The sequence below is a fragment of the Capra hircus genome, chromosome 4 (assembly GCF_001704415.2).
Source record: "Capra hircus breed San Clemente chromosome 4, ASM170441v1, whole genome shotgun sequence".
Lineage (NCBI taxonomy): Eukaryota > Metazoa > Chordata > Mammalia > Artiodactyla > Bovidae > Capra > Capra hircus.
Window position 1 is genome coordinate 94,951,774 of NC_030811.1, and position 10,536 is coordinate 94,962,309.

A 10,536-nucleotide genomic window follows, 5' to 3' on the forward strand; every position below is an offset into this window, starting at 1 on the left:
TATCTAGTCTGATCAGTACAGAGACTAAGTATCAGATGATTTCTTGGACATAATTCTTCCAGCGTATTTTCAGGGTAAGGCACACAAGCCTAAGTTCAAATGAACTGGATGTGCGCTGGGAAGATGAATTCCTGACTGTTCTAAGACTTGGCTACTCCTACCTATAGTCCCTGAACTTGACATCTGTACTTCCTATAATAATAACACATTGAACATTTCTGGGCTGTCTGGATTCTGGCCTATATTGATGTCCTAATGAAGCCTTTTTCACGTGGCTTTGGTATTTTGTTTCATTTGGGCTTTCAGGGAGCCATACAGTAGTACATAACCAAAAAACCTAACTTCTTCTTGCCTATAATATATATTTAAGTAACCTAGAGTAGGCTGCAGTCCACGGGATCTCAAAGAGTCTGACACGACTGAGCGACTTTACTTTCACTTTCTTGCATTGGAGAAAGAAATGGCAACCCACTCCAGTGTTCTTGCCTGGAGAATCCCAGGGACAGGGGAGCCTGGTGGGCTGCCATCTATGGGGTCGCACAGAGTCGGACACAACTGAAGCGACTTAGCAGCAGCAGCAGCAGCAGCAGCAGACATTTCAGTGATATATACTCAATGCATTTCAAGATACAAGATTTGCTCTTATGTTTTCAAAGAACTGCCAAAGACTCTCAGCTAAGCATCACTGGTCTTCATCTCACTCCCACCTACTGTTCACTCTTTAGATGTAATATTTTTCCATCACCTTCTCAAAGGTGGTTGATGTTTAAAATAGCAATCATGGATTGCATATATAGTTAAATTTGCTTCCTTGTAGAAAAGAAAACTAACTTAATTTTTGGTAGAGAAACATTTATCAGTAGCATCTTCATCCCTAAGTTACATTTTTTTTACACAAGTAGTCTTGCAGAAACTACTGTCAGTTAAATCATTCAGGCAGCAAGTAAGAGAAAATCCAATTTGAAATTGCACCTGTGATAATGCAGTTTTTTATCTCAGGAAATCAGAAGTGAGTGGGCTCACAATTTGGTGTATTCAGCAAATAAATCCTATCATCAAGGAAACAAATGCTTTACGTCAGTTTACTCTTCCGCCTTCATCTGTTGGCCTTCCTTCTCAGCACAACATCTACATACAAAACCAGTCCAAAGTCTGAAAGGAAAATGTCTTCTCCTTGGATGCTGGGGGGGAGGGGTAAGAAAAATCCTCTCTTGATATCTAAGCAAACTACTCCTCATCACCTCATATGTACATAGAATTACCATATTTTACCAGAAGGAAACAAAACTAATGCTTTATTGCTTCCCAGGAGTCCAGCCTTGCTTGAAGCTCAGGGCCATCTAATACCTGAAGTGGTCAGGAGGTGCGAGTGGGAAAGAACCTACCAATACAGGAGAAGTAAGAAACGCAGGTTTCATCGCTGGGTTGGGAAGATCCCCTGGAGGAGAGCATGGCAACCCACTCCCGCATTCTTGCCTGGAGAATCCCCATGAACCTAGGAGCCTGGAAGGCTACAGTTCATAGGGTCACAGAGTTGGACACAACTGAGAAACTTAGCATGCTGCTGCTAAGTCGCTTCAGTCATGTCACACAGTCAGTTATTTTTTAAAAGTCATGAATGATTATATGGCTGGGAACTGTCTCCAGACACTGCTGTTTCACATGTAAAATGATTTACCCTAACAATTTACCACTCCGCAGCCCCAGTTTTTATTTTTAATTGCTCTTTTATCTTTTTCCCATAAACATGTTGGGACTTAGCCAGAAATGCCCATGTGCAAAATGACTGTGTCTATGACAAAAATTTAAATATAAGACTCAAGAAACTCATTAGATTTATTTTTGGTAATGTGTAGAATTTCTTATGATCAAAGGTAAACTAAGCATATTAAATTTTTTTAAGAATTTGAGCAAAAGTTGATTCCAACTGGACAGCCCCAAACCAGAAGTGGTTAGAAGTACGCCACTGATGAGAGCTTGGTGGGAGACTTTTAAAGAAAAGAGTTGGAAGCAAAGCAAGGAAATTGTTTGATTGGCTATAACTTAAGCAGTTGCCTTATTTGTAAAAGCCTAATTGGCTGTGAGTGGCTGTCATTAGACTTTAACCCTTAGGCATTTACAGGCTTAGGTTTTGGTTTGCTTAAATATACTACCAAAGCATTAAAGCCACCTCAATTGAATGTTCCTGCTTCCCTGGTGGCTCAGACAGTAAAGAATTTGCCTACAATGCAGGAGACTCGGTTCAATCTCTGGTTCAGAAAGATCCCCTGGAGAAGAGAATGGCAATACACTAGAGTATTCTTGCCCAGGAAATCTCATGGACAGAGGAGCCTGGTGGGCTTCAGTCCATGGGGTCACAAAGAGTCAGACATGACTGAGAGACTTTCACTTGTTTAATTTACTACTGAATGTTAGGTTATTTGGTAAAGAACACAATTAAGATTCAATTAAGAATTTAGGTATGATTCCTTAATTCAGATGGGTGAAATATTTCTCTTTCCAAAGGCTTTGAGCCTTAAAATGGCCACTACACTGTTCTGAAATACAACAGACTGGTTCTAAATAGGAAAAGGAGTAGGTCAAGGCTGTATATTGTCACCCTGCTTCTTTAACTTCTATGCAGAGTACATCATGAGAAATGCTGGACTGGAAGAAACACAAGCTGGAGTCAAGATTGCTGGGAGAAATATCAATAACCTCAGATATGTAGATGACACCACCGTTATGGCAGAAAGTGAAGAGGAGCTAAAAAGCCTCTTGATGAAAGTGAAAGAGGAGAGTGAAAAAGTTGGCTTAAAGCTCAACATTCAGAAAACGAAGATCATGGCATCCGGTCTCATCACTTCATGGGAAATAGATGGGGAAACAGTAGAAACAGTGTCAGACTTTATTTTTTTGGGCTCCAAAATCACTGCAGATGGTGACTGCAGCCATGAAATTAAAAGACGCTTACTCCTTGGAAGAAAAGTGATGAGCAACCTAGTTAGTATATTCAAAAGCAGAGACATTACTTTGCCAACTAAGGTCCAGCTAGTCAAGGCTACGGTTTTTCCTGTGGTCATATATGGATGTGAGAGTTGGACTGTGAAGAAGGCTGAGCGCTGAAGAATTGATGCTTTTGAACTGTGGTGTTGGAGAAGACTCTTGAGAGTCCCTTAGACTGCAAGGAGATCCAACCAGTCCATTCTGAAGGAGATCAGCTCTGGGATTTCTTTGGAAGGAATGATGCTAAAGCTGAAACTCCAGTACTTTAGCCACCTCATGCAAAGACTTGACTCATTGGAAAAGACTCTGATGCTGGGAGGGATTGGGGGCAGGAGGAGAAGGGGATGACCGAGGATGAGATGGCTGGATGGCATCACCGACTCGATGGACGTGAGTCTGAGTGAACTCTGGGAGATGGTGATGGACAGGGAGGCCTGGCGTGCTGCGATTCATGGGGTCACAAAGAGTCGGACACGGCTGAGCAACTGAACTGGACTGAACTGAATGAACTATGTTCTGAAGTAGTAGTGCTGCCATTAGCCTCAGATACAAGTGATTCAATTAGAAAAACTGACACATTGTCACACAATCTAGGGAGAGCCTATGAAATGTGTTCTCAGTGCTGTTAGCAACTTCTTCCTAAAGACATAATGACAGGTCACATGCAGAAATTTCATGCACAGAAATGGTCTGATTTCCACCCTTAAACAGGGCTTTGAAAACTGCCCAGTTTTCACTGGGAAAAGAAAGGATAAAACCTACTCCACAAATGAGGTCAAATAGAATTGTTCTACTCTTGATAGATAGGTATGTGGTTGTATATGGGTGTGTATAACAGAAATAAACGTGTATACATTTAAATGCACACACGTGCGCATACTGTAAATGTGTATATTCATATGTACATGCATGCATATACTGTGTATACATTTACAAGTACACACATGCACATATTGTATATATACACACAGATGTATAAATATATACATATAGAAAGATACATACATGTATAAAGATATACATACACACACACCCCCACACTCTATTCACAAATACACACACTCCTTAAAACCTATAAAATGAAAATTATAGTGTCTATTTAGTTATTTTGTACACTTATAAAAATTATACCATTATATTTGATTATGATGGTGCAGATGGTGATTATCTTTGTGAGGATGTTGAAAAAACAAAGCATGAATAATATTCATTATGTTAACCACATTTTAAAAATATCCCTTGATTTGATTCTTTGAGTAGAATGCTTAGTGTTCTTTGCTGTATCTGATTTGGCCTTCAGGGGAGTTACTCCACTGTTACCTTCTTTTAAATTCATTATTTGAATCCTATGATCCAGGGAGGAAAACATTAAGTTGGCTGAAGCATGCCGATTTGCCCTAGAGCCAAACTAGAGACAAAAAGGTCTTAGAGGCCTTAAAAAGGGACAGAAGTTCTGTTTGTTTGGTTTAGAATTTTAAAGCACTTATTTTTACTTTGTTTGCTATGTGTAATTTCTTCTAGCATCACTAATTAAACATGGTATTCAGTAAATCTTAATCTTTAGGAATTATCAGAGAAAAGAATAAATGGGACTGGGTTAAAAAGCCATCCCATGCAACCTAGAGGGGTAGAATGGGATGGAAGTGAGAGGAGGTTCAAGAGGGAGGGGACATACGTACATTTACGGCTGATTCATGTTATTGTATGTCAGAAACCAACACAACAATGTAAAGAAATTATCCTATAATTAAAAATACATTAAAATTTTAGAAAGAAAAAAGATTTAAAAAGCCATCTCATAAAATTTTAAAGTATGCTTCCAAAGTTTTGGTTTAAGTTTAAATTCTGTACTAAATTTTAGAGGAGGGAGGAAGTAAGGTTACAGGCTAGTGAAAAATATTTGAATTTTAGGGGCATCAGGGAAAAAAATAAGCAAACCAGTTGCTGCTTATGTAATGAATCCCTTAAAAAATAGATGTGTTTAAATTTAAGAGAACAAACCTATGGTTGCTGGGGGAGGTGGGGAGAGGATCAGTTAGGAAATTTAGGAAGGTGTACACACTGCTACATTTAAGTTGTATAACCAACAAGGACCTACTGTATATAGCACATGGAACTCTGCTCAATGTTATGTGCCAGTCTGGATGGGACAGGAGTTTGGGGAAGAATGGATACATGTATATGTATTACGGCTGAGTCCCTTCACTGTTCACCTGAAACTATCACAACATTGTTAGTCCATTTCTATTCCATTACAAAACAAAAAGTTTAAAGTTTGAAAATTTAAAAATAGGTGTGTTTGTAAGGTTTGTAAGTTTTTCAGAAACTAGATTTTATTTTTCCCTAAAAACTTCCTGTAAAGTACTATAAATTTCCAGTTTAGCCTAAAGAACTATAGAAACAGTACCACTGTAAAAGCCGATCACTTATTTGTTCAGTTCTTGGTATAAGAAAATTCCCCCTGAGCTTTAATACTTGACGGCAATTCTTCCGGCAAGGTAGACTGATAATTTGGGTTTTTTCTAGCAGCAGATGAATGAACAGGATTGCTCCACTTTTCTGAGACAGATACTCCTTGGATGGTGACAGACAGTGCCATACCTGTTCCTAACACGAATGGGAAGTATAGGAACTGCAGCTACAAGAAACAACACAAGAGAGCTATACAGTGTGATCGCCGAGTTGCAGTGGAGTCACTCCTTTGTTAGGGGTTCATTACAGCAAAATGAGCCATTGATTAAGTCATTCAAAATTCCCTGAGTATCAACCACAAAGGAAACACAGTGCTGGGCTCTGGAGACTCAATCGCAACCAAAAGCTGCTGCTGCTGCTAAGTCACTTCAGTTGTGTCTGACTCTGTGTGACCCCATAGACGGCAGCCCACTAGGCTCCCCTGTCCCTGGGATTCTCCAGGCAAGAATACTGGAGTGGGTTGCCATTTCCTTCTCCAATGCATGAAAGTGAAAGGTGAAAGTGAAGTCGCTCAGCCGTGTCCGACTCCTAGTGACCCCATGGACTGCAGCCTAGCAGGCTCCTCCATCCATGGGATTTTCCAGGCAATAGTACCGGAGTGGGGTGCCATTGCCTTCTCCACAACCAAAAGCAGACGTGGTCTTTTCTGTGTAGACACTCAAAATAATTTCGGATGTAGGGCTGGGCAAACAATCTAATAATCACACATAAAAATAAAACTTCAGCTGCGATACATGTTGGGAGAGATCATACATGGTCCTTTGATAATACATGGTCCTTTGAATAACAGAATACGAGACTTTTTAGTAAGCTACAGATTTCCCTGATAAATGATTTCTTTTAAAGGGTATATTAGAGGTAATCAGTCCAAGAGTAGAAAGGACTAAACCATTAGAAAAACTTAGTGTGTATAGCACTAATCAGTACTCTGTAATGACCTATATGGAAAAAGAATCTACGAAAAGAGCAGATACATGTATATGTGTAACTGACTCATTTTGCTGTACACTTGAAACTAACATGACATTGTCAATCACTATACTCCAGTAAAAATTAATTTTTAAAAAAGATTTATTTTGGTCTTTAGCCTGAGAGCATTTGTGTATGTGTGTGTGTTTCTGCATAAAAGTCAATCTGAGTGTAGAGCAGCGAAAGGAACAGAAGGCAACAAACGTTTGAAAGCTACTGTGTCATCACTGACTCGACAGACGTGAGTCTGAGTGAACTCCAGGAGTTGGTGATGGACAGGGAGGCCTGGCGTGCTGCGATTCATGGGGTCGCAAAGAGTCGGACACGACTGACGACTGAACTGAACTGATTTAACTAAGATGTGCAATGTTGTTTTGTTGAGGGAAGTAGTTCTTAAATTTCAATATGCATCAGTATCACCTGAAGGGTTTAATAAAACACAGATTCCTGGGCCCTATACCCAGAGATGTCAACTCAGCGAGTGGAATGGGGCACAAAAACGTGCATTTCTAACTAAATGCCAGTTGATGCTAAAACCCACAGTCTGAGGATCAAACTTTGAAAACCACTATAAATCTTTATGTCCACAACTGGTCTAGGGTGAGAAAGGTGGACAGAGTATTTCTATACTCTCAGTGCATAAACATGTCTCATGAGTGAAATGAAAAATTTCCTTAGCTAATTAACTTGTATTTGATATTCTGAATAACAGTGAAGTCTAATACAACCTAACATCTTATAATTTCTGACTTGACAGTGATCCTATGAAAAGTTTTTTTATAGTAAGAGTAAAGTCATTAACTTTGCCTTCTCATTATAGTCAATATTTCAACATGGGAAAATATTTTATATGAACTGATTTGGAAATTTACCAAATGAGCCATAAAATATATTTTTTAAAAATTTGACTATGACCCATGTAATCTATGCTTTACTGTATTGCTAAGACTATTTTTGGTGAGATACATATGTTATTTTTTTTATTTCTAATCTGCTAGAGACCAATATGTGGTTCAGAAGCTGTACCACCTGGACCCAACACACAAGTCTGGCAACATCTAAACTGGCCCAGATTCTGTTCAAGGGAACAAATCCACAGATCATATAGTTGGATGCTATTGTGATATCAACTTTCTACAAAAGTTTCTAAATGCACATTTTTAATTTCTGTAATTACAGTGTTATACAGGTAACTTATCATTCATGATCTGACATTGATTCACAGGCCACACTTTAAGTAGCTCAACATTCAGAAAACTAAGATCATGGCATCTGGTCCCATCACTTCGTAGCAAATAGATGGGGAAACAGTGGAAACAGTGGTTGGCTTTATTTTTCTGGGTTCCAAAATCACTGCAGATGGTGATTGCAGCCATGAAGTTAAAAGATGCTTACTCCTTGGAAGGAAAGTTATGACCAACTTAGACAGCATATTAAAAAGCAGAGTCATTACTTTGTCAACAAAGGTCCATCTAGTCAAGGCTATGGTTTTTCCAGTGGTCATGTATGGATGTGAGAGTTGAACTATAAAGAAAGCTGAGTGCAGAAGAACTGATGCTTTTGAATGCTGGTGTTGGAGAAGACCCTTGAGAGTCCCTTGGACTGCAAGGAGATCCAACCAGTCCATCCTAAAGGAGATCAGTCCTGGGTGTTCATTGGAAGGACTGATGTTGAAGCTGAAACTCCAATACTTTGGCCACCTGATGTGAAGAGATGACTCATTTCAAAAGATCCTGATGTTGGGAAAGATTGGGGGCAGGAGGAGACGGGGACGACAGAGGATGAGACGGTTAGATCGCATCACCAACTCAATGGACATGAGTTTGGGTAAACTCTGGAGTTGGTGATGGACAGCCTGGCGTGCTGTGGTTCATGGGGTCACAAAGAGTCAGACACAACTGAGCAATTGAACTGAACTGCATCTTATAGGAAATATAAAAGTAGAAGTTTTCCTTGAAAGTAATTTTCCTTGAAATTACTAGTCCAAGGAAATCTTCAAAATGGGCAAAGTTCTGCTGAGCGTAAGTCAGCTTCATGATTGTTTCATTTGTCAAAACAAAACGGTAGCACAAAATCAGAAATATGATAGATATACTCAGTTTTACTTCATTTTATTTGGCAGAACTTTCAATGAATAAAAGTCACATGATTTCAGTAATTAATTTATGTAACAGTAGCTTTGTTCTATCTTAGAAATCTTATAACCTTTAAGATTTTGAGTAAAATTTGGTTTACACTTCAGCATTTAGTTCTAGGCAAAACTCCTATGGATTTCTTGACTATTCTATTATTTTGTTCTATGTGTTCATTATTTGTATTGCTTTAAAAAGTTTGAAAACAGCTATTGAGTTAATGGTGAACTCTGTTTTTTGGTGTTGATTAAGAAACAATATAAACACTCCTGGTGTCTGTTGAAGCAGGATGGAAAATTCAAGAGGGACACACTTTTCAGTGCTTTACTTTCTAACTGATTAGCTGTCTGAAATGCCTCATCACTGTATCAAGAGTAAGGCCCCAGAAGTTTCTTAAACAAATTAAAATATTTTCATTTTTCTACATTTTAGAACCATAGCATTCATTTTTAGGCAGAATTCTAAGATATTTTGGTATAATGTAAAAGGAAAATATTTCTACTTTTCATAACCCACAATAATATAGGTCCCAGTACTGCATCTGTTTTAATGTAATTTGCTAAGTACAGAAAATCATTTAAGCCTGGAATGAATCACTCACTTAGTTCTACAGATTCAGAAGATGTATACTGCATTTCAGATTAATCAGCAATTAACTCTCCAGTGGGATATAAAGATATCGTAGTGGTTAAATACACATGCTCTAGGTTTCACTTTCAAGAAGACAAAGTAAACATACATTTTCTTTTTCTCCCATTAGTTACAATGGAAAACTTTGGATTTTATACATAAAATAAACATCCAAAGACTCCAAAAGGAGTAAAGAAGGCAGTCTGGCTAGCGACCTCAGGAGTGGCACACTGGTGAGCTCTCTGAATTTTCTACTGGCCTCATGTGTCCCAGGTTTTCAGTTAAAGAAGCTAGCAATCTGGTAACGCTAGCAGGCACAGACAAAACAAACAAAAGCCCCTAAATACCCTTCAGGTAAGAACTACTCTATTCCAGTCAAACACCACAGAAATAACTATGACCCAAACCACACCCAGGCTTCTGAGGTGGTTGGTGGATAAAGAATCCACCCGCCAATGGAGGAGACATGGGTTTGATCCCTGGGTCAGGAAGATCTCCCGGAGAAGGAAATGGCAACTCACTCCAGTATTCTTGCCAGGGAAATCCCATGGACAGAGGAGCCTAGCGGGCTACAGTCCATGAGGTTGCCATCCTCACATCAGCAATCCTGGATATGACTGAGCATGCATGCAAACCTCAACCACACCAACAAAGGCTGAGTGAGTTGCCTAGACCTCTACCCATGCCAGGCTGAAATAATGAAAAAGTAACTGAGCAACATCAAATCAAATAATCAAAGCTGAAAATTTCCCAAATTTGGCAAAAGGCATAAACTTACAGATTGAAGCTGAGTGAGCTGAAAATAAATAAAAATACATCCATGCCAAGATGTATCATAGTCAAACTTTGGAAGGCTAAAAAAACAAAAGGTTTTTAAGGAAGTGAGAGAGAAATAGCACATTACATATGGAAGAAAAATATCTCAATGAGCAAATTTCTCATCAGAAGCAATGGAGGTCAGGAGGAATTACACTATAGTTTTCAAGTGCTGAAAGAAAAGAACTATTCAACCTAGAATGAAAATCTATTTCAAAAATCAAGAGGAAATCAAGATATTCTGAAATGAAGGAAGGCTAAGAGAATATGCTCCCAGCATCTCTAATCTAAAAGAATGGCTGAAGGAAGTCCGTTAAAGAAAAAAATAAATACAGTAAGAAAAGTTCCTAGAATATCAGGAAGCAAAATTGAACACAATACACAAATATATAGATAAAATACTAAATTACTTTTGATGATTGAAATGCAAAACATAGTACTGTTTCATGTAGCTCCATATGTACACAGAGGAAATATTTAAGATAATTTATATTGTAAATAGAGGAGGGTAAAGGGATATAAAGAAAAACAA